This window comes from Solanum lycopersicum, chromosome 7, assembly GCF_036512215.1.
Source record: "Solanum lycopersicum chromosome 7, SLM_r2.1".
Classification (NCBI taxonomy): Eukaryota; Viridiplantae; Streptophyta; class Magnoliopsida; order Solanales; family Solanaceae; genus Solanum; species Solanum lycopersicum.
The window spans coordinates 3,785,670-3,799,316 of NC_090806.1; the positions used below are offsets into that span (position 1 = coordinate 3,785,670).

At 35.4% G+C, this 13,647-nt stretch overlaps 1 long non-coding RNA gene and 1 pseudogene across 1 annotated transcript; both read right to left on the minus strand.

The window, feature by feature from the left end:
* Positions 1 to 337: 337 nt before the first annotated feature.
* LOC101258569 (protein DETOXIFICATION 16-like) lies at positions 338 to 3,736 on the minus strand (annotated as a pseudogene).
* Positions 3,737 to 5,481: 1,745 nt separating this feature from the next.
* LOC138337269 (uncharacterized) lies at positions 5,482 to 7,333 on the minus strand. Its single transcript, XR_011210850.1, has 2 exons — positions 7,268 to 7,333; positions 5,482 to 6,713 (listed from the first exon to the last, which is right to left on the minus strand). It is a non-coding gene; the product is annotated as an uncharacterized lncRNA (long non-coding RNA).
* Positions 7,334 to 13,647: the final 6,314 nt, after the last annotated feature.

Sequence of the window (13,647 nt, forward strand, 5' to 3'; positions counted from 1 at the left end):
TAATTAGTAACTTGACTTCAGCTAGTAACTTCAACTATGTGCTTCACTTCGATTTAGTTTTGCATTATTTAAATATATTGTTTTGAAAAAACCTATCATCTAATTTGAATCAAAATTAACTTGGTTTGATTCAATTTTTTTTATTTAATTTTATTATTTTATTATATAAGATAATAGGGATCCAGTATAATTGAATGAAGAAAAAAAAAGACTATATTAACCAATGGATATGATTCTCCCAATTATATTCTCATGTTAAAAGTGTTTGATGTAGACAAGACTTCTTTTGTAGTATATAAAATAATAAAAATGTTTCATTTCTTTTTGCAATAAATAATGAATGAATCATCAAATATATATATATTATTCTCCAAATTCTCAATGCCTTGTTTAATTTCATATATTTGATTAAACACAAACAAAATTTTTCGCGTTAAGCTCAATCCGTCCCGCCCCATTTCATTCTGCACTTTATTCTATGTTAGCTAACTCAGAAGTCACCCTATCAGCTGCCTTCTTTGCCTACAAAACCCAAAAAAAGAAGACCTACATTATACTTCATAAAACTCGGCGTTCTAGATAAGAAATCAAACACTGGAGATCTATGTTGAGACATAATATAATTAAGTAACTAAAAGCGAGTTCTCCTTAACCGTTTAAACTTTTAGATGAGTTGATAACACAATTCAAGAATGCTATTGAGAAGAGTTCAAGTGGAAATTACCTCTTTTTCCCAATTTGTCGGAAGAGTAACTATTAAAAGAAGTAGTGCTTGTGCAAAAAGGGCAAGAGTGATTCCCAACCATAGTCCCTGAAAATCATATCATCTTTGAAGATTTTTTTCATACTTTCGAAAGACGGATATGCTAAGAAAATGAGAAGCTTGAAGGAGTACGTACCTTTCCACCTAAATGGTAGACAAAAGCTAATATAACACCAGCAGGTATTCCGAAAAGGTAATAAGCTCCCAAGTTGATAAGTGCCCCAATCTTTTGCCATCCACACCCTCGCGCAGTACCTGGATTTTGATAGGTGATAAGCTCATCTAGTCATTCAACTCTAGTGGCAAATCCGACCATGGGTTTGCAGATTCAGCAGAACTCAGAGAATGGGTTCGTGAGCTCGTAGAACACAGAGTTCCAGGGGAAAATATATGTACGTGTGTGTGTGAAAAACAAGTGTAGATAGAGATAGATATACGCTTCAGAACCCACTCTCTCGATTAGCTAATCAAACTGCTGCATTAGCTATTTCAAATTTGCTCGAACACTTCAAAAGTGTTGTCAGGTGCGTGTTATCCTTGATAAGTAGTTCATTTTTGGGGTATCTGACAACATTTTTGGAGAGTACGGACAACATAACCGTCTAGCCTCCTCAAGCTTTTTTTTTAGTAGTCGAGATTGTTGAAACATAGAGGCAGGACACTCGTATAGTAAAAATTTGAACGAACCTGAAAGTACAGATTGAATGCCATCTAAAAAGTGGGATCCTGCTAGCAAGACTAGCATCTGTGCTACCTATGACACTACTTCTTCCTCAGTGCTATAACAGTAGCCCCACAGTTAACGAACGGCAATCAACACTATTGCTGCAATAACCCCTTCTGTAGCCACCAAGAATAGTGCAGTACTAGCTGCTTAGTTCATTTGAGACTCTTATGCTGAGCAGCTGAGGAGAAAACAAATTAAAGTATACAAACTAATGAAGAACCATATAAAGGAAAAAAATTAACGACGTTAGAAATTCACCTCGTGGCACCACTTAGTCCTAGAGGTATCATATACACCATGGAACATGTATTAAGGCTGAAACAATTCAAATATAGCAACCCGTTGAGATGTCAGCTTGAGATTTGTATTAGTGTGTCTAAGAATGAAGTCCAACCTGATTGAAAGAACCGACGTTTCTAGCTTTGGATTTGGAAGAAGTCCGGACAACAGAACCATCATTTCAAATGACCAAATCTCTAAGCTGTCGTCAAGAAAAAGCAAAGATATTTTGTTTTCATTCGTTCATTTTGAAAGGGCGATTGAAAATATACGGTTTCACATAAATTAAGAACACTACCAGAGCATAACAGGACGGCGATATTCTTACATATACTGCTAGCAACAAGAGATTAATCCAGTAGGAAATACAATTAGCCAGAGCAGCACCCCTTGTTGCCTAGACCAGATTTAAACACCAGAATCCAACAAGTGAATATATGCAGTAAAGTAGTGATCCCCGCGCTGAACATCATAGGGATCACATTTTTTTGTGCTTGTAGAAATCTAATATGACATTGAAGAAGTGCATACGCGAAAACAGTTGGAATTCATATATCGCGCATAACTTCCTGCTTCAGCTGCTATTTCCTGATCTTGTCCCAATAATACAAGAACATGTCCTGCATTAGCCCAAATACACTAGCCAGTAGAAGAACAAGCATTGCCCTTTGCATATGATACTGCTTTGCTCCATATGATTGCCCACATAAAGTGTCCAACGCGCTCGCCAATCCCAGCTGCTCTAGCAAGACGAAGTATGATATATAGAGATAAAAGGGGAATCTCTTACAAGCTCCTTCCTAGTATTTAGTGTATATTGATCTACATGAAACACTCACTCAACATGTCCAACATGGTAAAATTCCATTTAGCATTCAAGTAGATTTTTTGAAAATTTTATCTTCAAATATCTGTTAAGCCATAAACTTTGATAAGATTTAGATATTATTCAGTTCTCAAAACCAGCTCAGACCAACATTTGAGACTTCCAATCACATAACTTCAAATATTTTCCAAGTAAAATGCACGTCCAAACACAACTTCAAATTCCAAAAATCACAACTTTAAACACTCCAACTTTTCAAAGTTTCAAAATGTATGACCAAACAATAGTTTAATGTAGTAACAAATATCCCCTTAGTAACATGAGAGCTTGTTGATAATATTATTAAATAATAAAAGTGTGTTTCCTCTAATAGCTTAAATTTTTAGATGAGATGATCACACACTTTAATATGATATCAGAGCTAGCAGAGTGCTTGGCTCAAGAAAGAAAGTCAGGCCCGCACACGAGGGGCGAGTTGACATATTATTAAATAATAAAAATATGATCCCTCTAATAGCTTTTAAGTTTTTAGACGAGATGTTCACACACTTTACCATAACTTTAACTAATGGAACAGACATTTCTTCAAACACCAAGAGCACAATAACGAAATAGTGATATTATCCGTTTTGGACCAAACTTGCGTGTTTTTTCCTCAAAAAGTCTTAATCTTTTCAGCTATCAATACGAGACTTTTGTTCGCACGCCTAACAATAAGATAAAAAGAAGGAAAAAAAGGACTAACCAACAAGCTGAGACCAGATACAGAGGCAAATGAAGTAGCCATTGAAGCACCAGAAAGTGATAACTCTCCGAGATGACCAACAAACATAATACATACAGCCTGTAAACAAGAAAGTAAAAAATTAACAGACATTAAAGGCCCTGCTAATACCAATAACCTCTTTAATTCTCCCAAAATCTCATTTTTATTTACATTTTCTTCAATCAATGGACCCTCAATATCTTCTCTATCCATTTTTTTAGTCAATATTCACTCTACAAACCAATAATTTTTTTAAACGCAGAGGTTGTGGATGCTCACTTCCAGGTGTAAAATTCGCTGGAAAAAATTTAAAAAAAAAATGCTACTGGCAAGATTCTTATCCTCGCCAGTGGCTTCGCAGAGGTTTAAACCAACTCACCCACAGCTGCTTTTGTTCTATGGGCGCTCATTTAAATTATTATAACATATATATCATATTTTCTATATATATATATATACAAAAAAATTTAGAAATCAATGGGTGCTCGAGCACCCGCGTTTGACTTACTGGGTCCGCCCCTGACTGTGGGTGCAAAGTCTAACCTCATTCGACAGAAAATTATATTATTTATATATAATTAAAATAATATTTAAATATATATTGAAGATGTCCCCTTCAAATATTTCAGTGTCTATTGAAGATTGGTATTTTTATTTTTGTGGTCGGCTATTTGGACCATATCAACAACTTTACTTTACTATAAAATCATAGAATATGTCATTGAAAGATATTAATGAATATGATGGATCCATTGAACTATTGGCACATATGTATAGGGGTTGTGTGAGATTTCAAATTTTTCCAATGTTTATTACTTTACTGTGCAGGGGTGTACATGAGTGGGTTGGTTCGGATATTTCAAATATTAAATTAAATTATTTGTATAAAAAATTTTAAATTTATAAATCAAATCAAACTAATAAAATTCGATTTTTTCAACCTCGAGTTGATTCAGGTTTTTTAAATACCAAATCAAACTATTGCTTAAAATTTTTAAATTTATAAATCAAACCATATAATAAACCTCAAATTTTTTTTTCAGATTTTTGGAATTTTTTTCAGTGAAGTTTGCATAAAAACGTATAATTAACTCTTGCTTCAAATATTTCTTTAGTCTAACTAAAATACAATTATCTAAGGTGTTTCTTTAAAAAATAACACGAAATATGAGATAAATATTGATAACAAAAATATTCAATTAAAAATGATAATGAAATCATGATATAAAATAAATATTGTAAAGTCACAATGAAAATGATCATAATTTAAAAGTACTAAATCATGCTAAAATAAGTTTAATAAGTATTATTTACATTACTAAATATTTAAGTAAAATTAAAATTAGATTATGTATTTTAATTATATAAATCAATGTAAAACTAAAGAACAAATATTCAATATTGTTGTCATTCTTAGTGTTGAATTGATTTTCTTTTTGCATTAGTATTAATTTTATTTTGATTTTGTTTCATTATAATTATCAACATCTATGAATTATAATCTTTATTGGACCATTTCGAATTCTAAGTTTTAAACTTGAACTAATATGTTAAAAGATAAATCTATGAAATAGTATAAGAAATATTTTAATTATAAATTAAATTTTAAAATAATATATATAATGTTGTGTTGGTTTGGTCTCGGGTTGATTTCTTTTAGTCAAAATCAAACTAACTCAAATATAGTCGAGTTTTTTTCTTCAATACCAAATCAAGTCAAACCAAATCACTAGTCGGGTTTTTTTCCGGGTTGACTCGATTTGCAGTTTGATTTGATTTTTGGTTCGATTTTTTACTTCCCTACTTTCTTGGTTTGATTTTAGGGGGAAAAATTTAAAATATCTGAGAACTTTGACCGATATTATTGTAACGATACCAAACTTTGAAAATGACCTTTCAGCTGGATAATCTAATAGCATAATTCAAAGGTATATATGTGTCCATGTAAACATCATAAATATTGTATAATTATAAACAATACGTGTCCACGTGGACCTTTAAATCACACTATTAAATAGTGCAGGAGGATAAAAATGTCACGATCCAAAAATGGGCATGATGGCACTCGTCTTATCCCACCAAGACAAGTCAGCCTAAAACTCAACCATTACAATAAAGTGCGGAAGTAAAATATAAGTAACTTAATAAAAACCCCAAAACCTGGTAGTCACGTGTACAAGCCTCTAAAGTATTACAATTGATTCAAAAGAAAACTCAAGTCTCCAATGAAGTTGTTTCTAGAATAGAACAAGATCATAATTAAGGAGAAGAAAGTCTGCTGCGATGGAAACAGCTACCTGACAAATCTCCAAGAAGCCTCGGAAAAGAAGAGAATGACAAGTACAACAAAAATCCAGGCTCATAACCTACAAAAATTTGTAGAAGCAAGGGGTGAGTACCAAACCACACGGTACTCAGCAAGTAAACGTCTAAACACAAGCTAAGGGGATGAAATACGGGTAATCCTACCACCCCAACCGAACCTCCACAATTACAACTGCATAAAATTCAGTCTAACCTAACAGTTCATATTTACATAGCACGTAACTCTACAACAACACTTAGACAAATTACATATACATCCTCCACAACCACACTTTACCAAATTACATATCCTCAATAACAAGCTCAGTATTCATCAATCACAAATTTTGCAGAAAGTCAATCACAAGATCAGCAAAACACAATATCAAGTTCACCAATGATAAGTATGCGTAATGCAATGTCAAGTATAATGATGCATGTCTGACCTAGTGATACACACCCGCTGTCTCTCAGTCCGGGACCCATGGGGGACATATCTGTCCATGCATCTGTCGCGGCGCGCGACACGACCCTCGATAATAGTAACCATCGCGGCTCGCGATACGTCCCTCGAAATATAGTATCCATCGCGGCGCGCGATACGTCCCTCGAAATGGTACATCCTCTTTAAGTTCTCATTCTTTCTCAATGCACATAACACTTTTCACAATCATGTCATCAAAATAATGCAATGGCATGTTCATACAAAAATAAAGAGGATATCACTATTTTAATAACATTGCACAATTCACAACAACATCAACAATGATTCAACAAGCCTTTCAAATCATTCTCCATTATCAACACATCACACACAACCCATTATTCACATTGCCTTTTATTACCCTTTTGTTTTCCTCATTAGAATTAATCAATGTGGACAAGTTAACCTATCACCAAGTCCCATTACTCCCAAACATATAGCACAAGGAAATACACGCATTCCATACACTTAACAAGAGTTTAGAAATTCACTTGCCTTAGCCAATCGAATAATCACTCTAGGACTTGAGCCTTTCCTTTCTGTTGACCTTCCAATCGATGCAATCTATTCAAGTATATTTTCATAATAAGGTTTCGAAACTAACAACACCCACATTACTATAGGTTTAAGTCTATACTCACAAGATCACTCAATCTATAATCAAGTTCCTAAGTTTCAAGCTTAAGTTATGTCCCAATTCTTTTCCGATATCATAAAACTAATGGTATTTATATAAGATTATACACCTAATATTTAATTACCTATTTCAATATAAAAAAACATGAATTATATGGTTATTATATAAAAAAAATATGAAATCGAAACCACTTGCGGAACGATACTTAAACTTACAGAACCATACTTAAACTTGAACTAATAGTAGAACGTTATTTGTGCATTTACACTATACTATGCCATCTTCCAATGATTGGATTATCATTGGTCATATTTACTCCATAATTCATCCACTAAAATTGCAAACAAGTGACCCATAAATGATATTTGCCCATTAGTTGTTAAAAAAAAATATTGGCAGGGATTGAAGATCAAAATTCCTTAATTACCTACATATTATAATAATAATTTAAAAGGAAAAACATATAGCAAATTTGTATCACCTGAAACTCGTCTTTTGATTTCTCCTTTCCACAAGTTATTTTCATTCTCTTCTTCTTTTCTCAAAGTCATGACCCAAAAATCCTCAACCATAATAATTTATTTTCTTATATAGTCAAGTGGTATTAAATAAATTAAAAACCTGATCCATTAATCTTTGACTAAAATTAACTATTTAATAATTAACTTTTAATTAATTTACTCTAGTTAAATAAATATTTGAAAATTTCAAAAATGACCATCTGGATCATTACAAAAAGATTCTCCATATTTGATATCGTAATAACAATTTCGATCAAAATTTTAATATTTTTCAAATTCATTTCCCTTATTTTTGTTCGTCGTATTTTGATTTGATATGCTTAATAAATAGAAGAATACTTTGCATAGTTATTTTGTCAAACCACTCCTATTACTTAATGTTCAATTAATGTTAAGTTTTGTAATTTGAGAATAACTAATTCTCTATAGGAATAAGGATCGAACATCTGTTGAAGAATAATTCAGTTATTTTTAATAATTATGATGTCATTATGGAAATAAGGAGTAAGATAAAAAAAAATCATTTAGTGTAGTTTAACTTTTAAAAAAAACATTTAAGTATAATTTGACCAAATATTAATGTACACTTCGTTCATTCTTTCTTATACTTCTAAATTTTACTTTGAAAAAAAATTTGCCTTAGCATATTCTATTTATAACCACAGGTTTTGATGTAAAATATATTGATAAAATAAGATATTTAATATCAAATTATTTTTAAATATAAATATTCGCTTATTTAATACTAAATTATTATCATATATTGCATTAATATTATTAATGTTAATAATTTCGCTTAATTAATATCAAATCAATATATATATGTACGTGCGCATATGCGCGTGCATGTGCGTGAGCGTGTGCACGTGCGCGTGTGCGCGCGTATGCGCGTGCATGTGCGTGAGCGTGTGCACGTGCGCGTGCGCGTACGCATGCGTGCGTGCATGTGCGTGAGCGTGTGCACGTGCGCGTGCGCGTACGCATGCGTGCGTGCATGTGTTTAATATTAAAGTTTTTTATACAGAAATTACTCATTATATATAATGATACTATAATAGTTTATATACACTCTTCTCTTATAGTATCATTTACTATATGAGTAATTATTTCTAAACAAGAAACCTTAATGATAACACAACAATAAGAGTATATATATACTCACTAGATATAATGATATACTCGTATAGTATCATTAACTAATGAGTAATTTCTGAACAAAAAACTTTAATGATATCATAACAACATCCATATACTCTGATAGTATCATTGATTAATGAGATAATTTGTGAATAAGAAACCTTAATGATACTATAAAATATATATACTCTTATAATATCACTGACGAATGAGTAATTTCTAAATAAGAAACCTTAATGATAGCACAACAATATCCATATACTCGTATAACATCATTGACTAATGTGTAATATCTGAACAAGAACCTTATTGATAACACAAAAATATCTATATACTCTTATAATATAATTGACTAATGAGTAATTTCTGAACAATTAGAAACCTTACTGATACTATAAAATATATCTTATAATATCATTGAATAATGAGTAATTTCTGAATAACAAACATTAATGATACCACAACAATATCCAGATACTTTTATAGTATCATTAACTAATGAGTAGTTTCTGAACAAAATCTTAATGATACCACAACAATATACATACACTCTTATAATATCATTGACTAATGAATGATTTATGAACAAGAAATCTTAATGATACCACAACAATATACATACACTCTTATAATATCATTGACTAATGAATAATTTCTGAACAAGAATCTTAATGATACCACAACTGTCACGACCCAAATCCGGGCCGCGACTGGCACCCACACTTACCCTCCTATGTGAGTGAACCAACCAATCTAAACCTTATCATTTCAATATAATATCAGCATGAAGTAACGCGGAAGACTTAAACTCATTAATAAAAATCAATAATCAACTTCTATAACTCAAAACTTATCATTCCCCAAAATCTGGAAGTCATCACCACAAGAACATCTATGATAAAATGACTAAACTAAGAGTATTCTAAAAACTAAAAATACATAAGAAGCTAGTCCATGCCGGAAGTTCAAGGCATCAGGACTTGAAGAAGAAGATCCAGTCCAAGCTAGAAGCATTAGCTCACCCTGAATTTCCGATGTAGTAAGACTGGCTTGAATTACTGTTGAGTCGAAGACGACGGCACATTTGCTGCACTCCACAAATAAACAAGAAGAAAACATAAAAGTAGGGGTCAGTACAAAGCACGGGTACTAAGTAGATATCATCGGCCAACTCAAAATAGAAATCAATATATACCAATAATATCATAAAATCAACTATGATACTCAACATGTAGCAACAACAAGCACTATATCATTAACAATTACCGTCAAGTTCACACATGAGGACTCAAACCTCAATACCATACACATTTGGGAATCATGTTCATTAGATTGAGTATATTAACTTCTTTCAAGATTCATTATCTTTATTTCTCTTGTGTCGGTACGTGACACTCCGCTCCCTCATATTCATTATTCCTCTTGTGTCGGTACGTGACACTCCGATCCCCTAAATCTATGTGTCGGTTCGTGACACCCGATCCCTTAAATCTATGTGTCGGTTCGTGACACCCGATCCCCTAAATCTACGTGTCGGTTCGTGACACCCGATCCCCTAATAATACGTGTCGGTTCGTGACACCCGATCCCCTAATACTACGTGTCAGTTCGTGACACCCGATCCCCTAATACTACGTGTCGATTCGTGACACCCGATCCCCTAATACTACGTGTCGGTTCGTGACACCCGATCCCCTAATTCTACGTGTCGGTTCGTGACACCCGATCCCCTAATACTACGTGTCGGTTCGTGACACCCGATCCCCTAATTCTACGTGTCGGTTCGTGACACCCGATCCCCTAATACTACGTGTCGGTTCGTGACACCCGATCCCCTAATTCTACGTGTCGGTTCGTGACACCCGATCCCCTAATACTACGTGTCAATTTGTGACACCCGATCCCCTAATTCTACGTGTCGGTTCGTGACACCCGATCCCCTAATACTACGTGTCGGTTCGTGACACCCGATCCCCTAATCTCCTTCCATCAATTCATCAAGCCTTCTTTCTTACCAAGGCATCATCAATCCCATTATTTTAGTTCATCACGCCTTCTTTTATACCAAGGCCTCATTATTAACGAAGAGATTAGGATTTTGCAAGATTTGGGATTCAATAACTTCATCATGCTTATATAATCACAATTATATAATTACATTCATGCAAGCATACAATTAAGCACATAGCAGGGTTTACAATATTATCAATACATATCATTCTCTATTAAGAGTTTACTACGAATATCGTAAGAGAAACCATAACCTACCTCCACCGAAGAATTGCGATCAACAAGCTATCTTCTCAGAATCCTTGCTATCCTCTTCGTTTCTCTCTCTCTCTACTCGTTCTCTTTCTTTTTCTGTCTCTCTTTGTTCTTTCTTATTTTTTTCTTATTCAAACCCTCTTTCTTTTACCCTAATTAACATATAATTAAGGATAAAAGATGGCAGTAATACCCCACTAACTAACTTAAGGTTAACTCTTTTAACCCCCAAGTAATTAGACTTATTAACATTAACCCACTAACTTTATAATTAAGGCAGGAATAGTCAAAAACGTCCCTTAAAACGTATAAAGAAATCCGACCCGGACTGGGATTGCGCAACCTGTGACGGGCCGTCGTGCCTGCGACGGTCCGTCCTGCAGGTCGTCGCAAAGTTCAGAGACCCAAATTTCCACCAAGGGTCTGTGACGGTCCGTCACACCTGTGACGGTCCGTCCTGCCATTTCGTTACGAAGTTCAAGTCGATTTTCAGTACCCAATTTTCAGTTTTTCTAAGTGTTTTGAAACGAGGCCCTGCGACGGTCCGTCGTGCCCATGACGGTCCGTCGTGCCCATGACGGTCCGTCGTGGGGTCCGTCGCTTCTGCCAGTTTTTCCAGAATTGAAATCTGCTGCTCAAAACGACTAAACAGGTCGTTACAATAGATATCAATTTACCCATCGTTCGTCCCCGAACGATCACAAGAAGGAAAACAAAGGCGAAAAGGAGTACCTGAATCTGTAAACAGATGTGGGTATTTTTCTCGCATATCCGCCTCCTTCTCCCAAGTGGCTTCTTCAACGGGTCAATTCTTCCATCGAACTTTGATGGATGCAATCTCCCTGGATCTCAACTTGCAAATTTCTCTATCTAGAATGGCAACAGGTTCCTCCTCATAAGACAAGTTCTCATCAAGCAAAACTGAATCCCAACGGATAATGTAGTTTCCATCCCCATGGTATCTTTTCAACATCGACACATGGAATACCGGATGTACTCCGGACAGCCCTGGAGGCAAGGCTAACTCATAAGCCACCTCTCCTACTCGCTTAAGTACTTCAAATGGTCCAATGTACCTTGGACTTAGTTTACCCCTTTTACCAAACCGCATCACCCCTTTCATGGGCGAAACCTTCAGCAAGACTCGTTCTCCCTCCATGAACTCTAAGTCTCTAACCTTTCGATCTGCATATTCTTTTTGTCTACTTTGCGCAGCTAGAAGCTTTTCTTGAATAGACTTCACTTTCTCTATCGAATCCCTCAAAAGGTCAGTACCCCAAGGCCTAACCTCAAATGCATCAAACCAACCAATGGGAGACCTACATCTCCTACCATACAATGCTTCAAATGGAGCCATATCAATGCTTGAGTGATAGCTATTATTGTATGAAAACTCCGCTAAGGGTAAGAAGCTATCCCAATGGCCTCCAAACTCTATCACACATGTTCGAAGCATATCCTCCAACACTTGAATCGTTCGCTCAGACTGACCATCGGTCTGAGGATGGAACGCGGTACTAAGGTCCAACCTAGTACCCAATTCTGCGTGCAATGTCTTCCAAAACTTAGAAGTAAACTGCGTACCTCTATCTGATATGATGGATAGTGGAACCCCATGCAATCGCACCACTTCCGAGATGTAAAGTTTGGCTAACTTCTCTGCTTTGTAAGTCACCTTGACCGGAATGAAATGAGCAGACTTAGTTAACCTATCAACAATTACCCAAATAGAATCAAACTTTCCCAATGTCTTTGGAAGACCAACCACGAAATCCATTGCGATTCTCTCCCATTTCCATTCCGGAATGGGCATTCTCTGAAGTGTTCCTCCGGGCCTTTGGTGTTCATACTTTACTTGTTGACAGTTTGGACATTTGGCAATAAAATCGACAATATCACGCTTCATCCTACTCCACCAAAAGTGTTGCTTTAGGTCACGGTACATCTTGGTTGCACCCGATGTATCGAATACTTTGAACTATGAGCCTCTGTCAGAATAGTGTTGATCAAATCATCAACTCGGGGTACACATACCCTTCCCTTGATTCTCAAAACACCTTCCTCATCGATTTGTGCTTCCTTAGCCTCTCCTTTCAACACTTTATCTCGGATCCGGATCAATTTTTCATCATTAAACTGTTTTCCCTTAATCTTGTCAAGAAAAGAAGATCTTGACTCCACACTAGCCAATAATCCTCCCTTCTCATTTACTTCTAACCTCATCAAGTCGTTAGCCAGAGTCTGAACCTCTCTAGCCAATGGACGTCTAGAAACTTGCAAGTGAGCTAGACTTCCCATGCTTCCCGCTTTTCTACTTAAAGCATCTGCCACAACATTCGCTTTTCCCTGATGATACAAGATAGTGATATCGTAGTCCTTTAGTAACTCCATCCATCTCCTCTGTCTTAAGTTCAAATCTTTCTGAGTAAAGACATACTGAAGGCTACGATGATCCGTGTAGACCTCACACTTAACCCCATATAAATAGTGTCTCCATTGCTTTAATGCAAACACTACCGCAGCCAATTCCAAATCGTGGGTCGGATAGTTACGTTCATGCACCTTTAATTGCCTTGAAGCATAAGCAATCACATTCTTCTCTTGCATTAGTACTGCACCCAAACCAGAATAGGATGCATCACAATAAACAATGAAGTTCTTACCCTCTACTGGCAAGGTAAGGATAGGTGCGGTAGTCAACAGAGTCTTGAGCTTCTGAAAGCTTTCCTCACATTCGTCCGACCATACAAATGGAACATTCTGCTTAGTCAAGTTCGTCAATTGGGAAGCAATAGAAGAGAATCCCTTGACAAATCGACGGTAGTAGCTAGCTAACCCAACAAAGCTCCTTATTTCTGACACATTAGTAGGTCTTACCCAATTCTTCACTGTCTCAATCTTAGAAGGATCCACCATCACTCCCTCCTTAGAAACCACG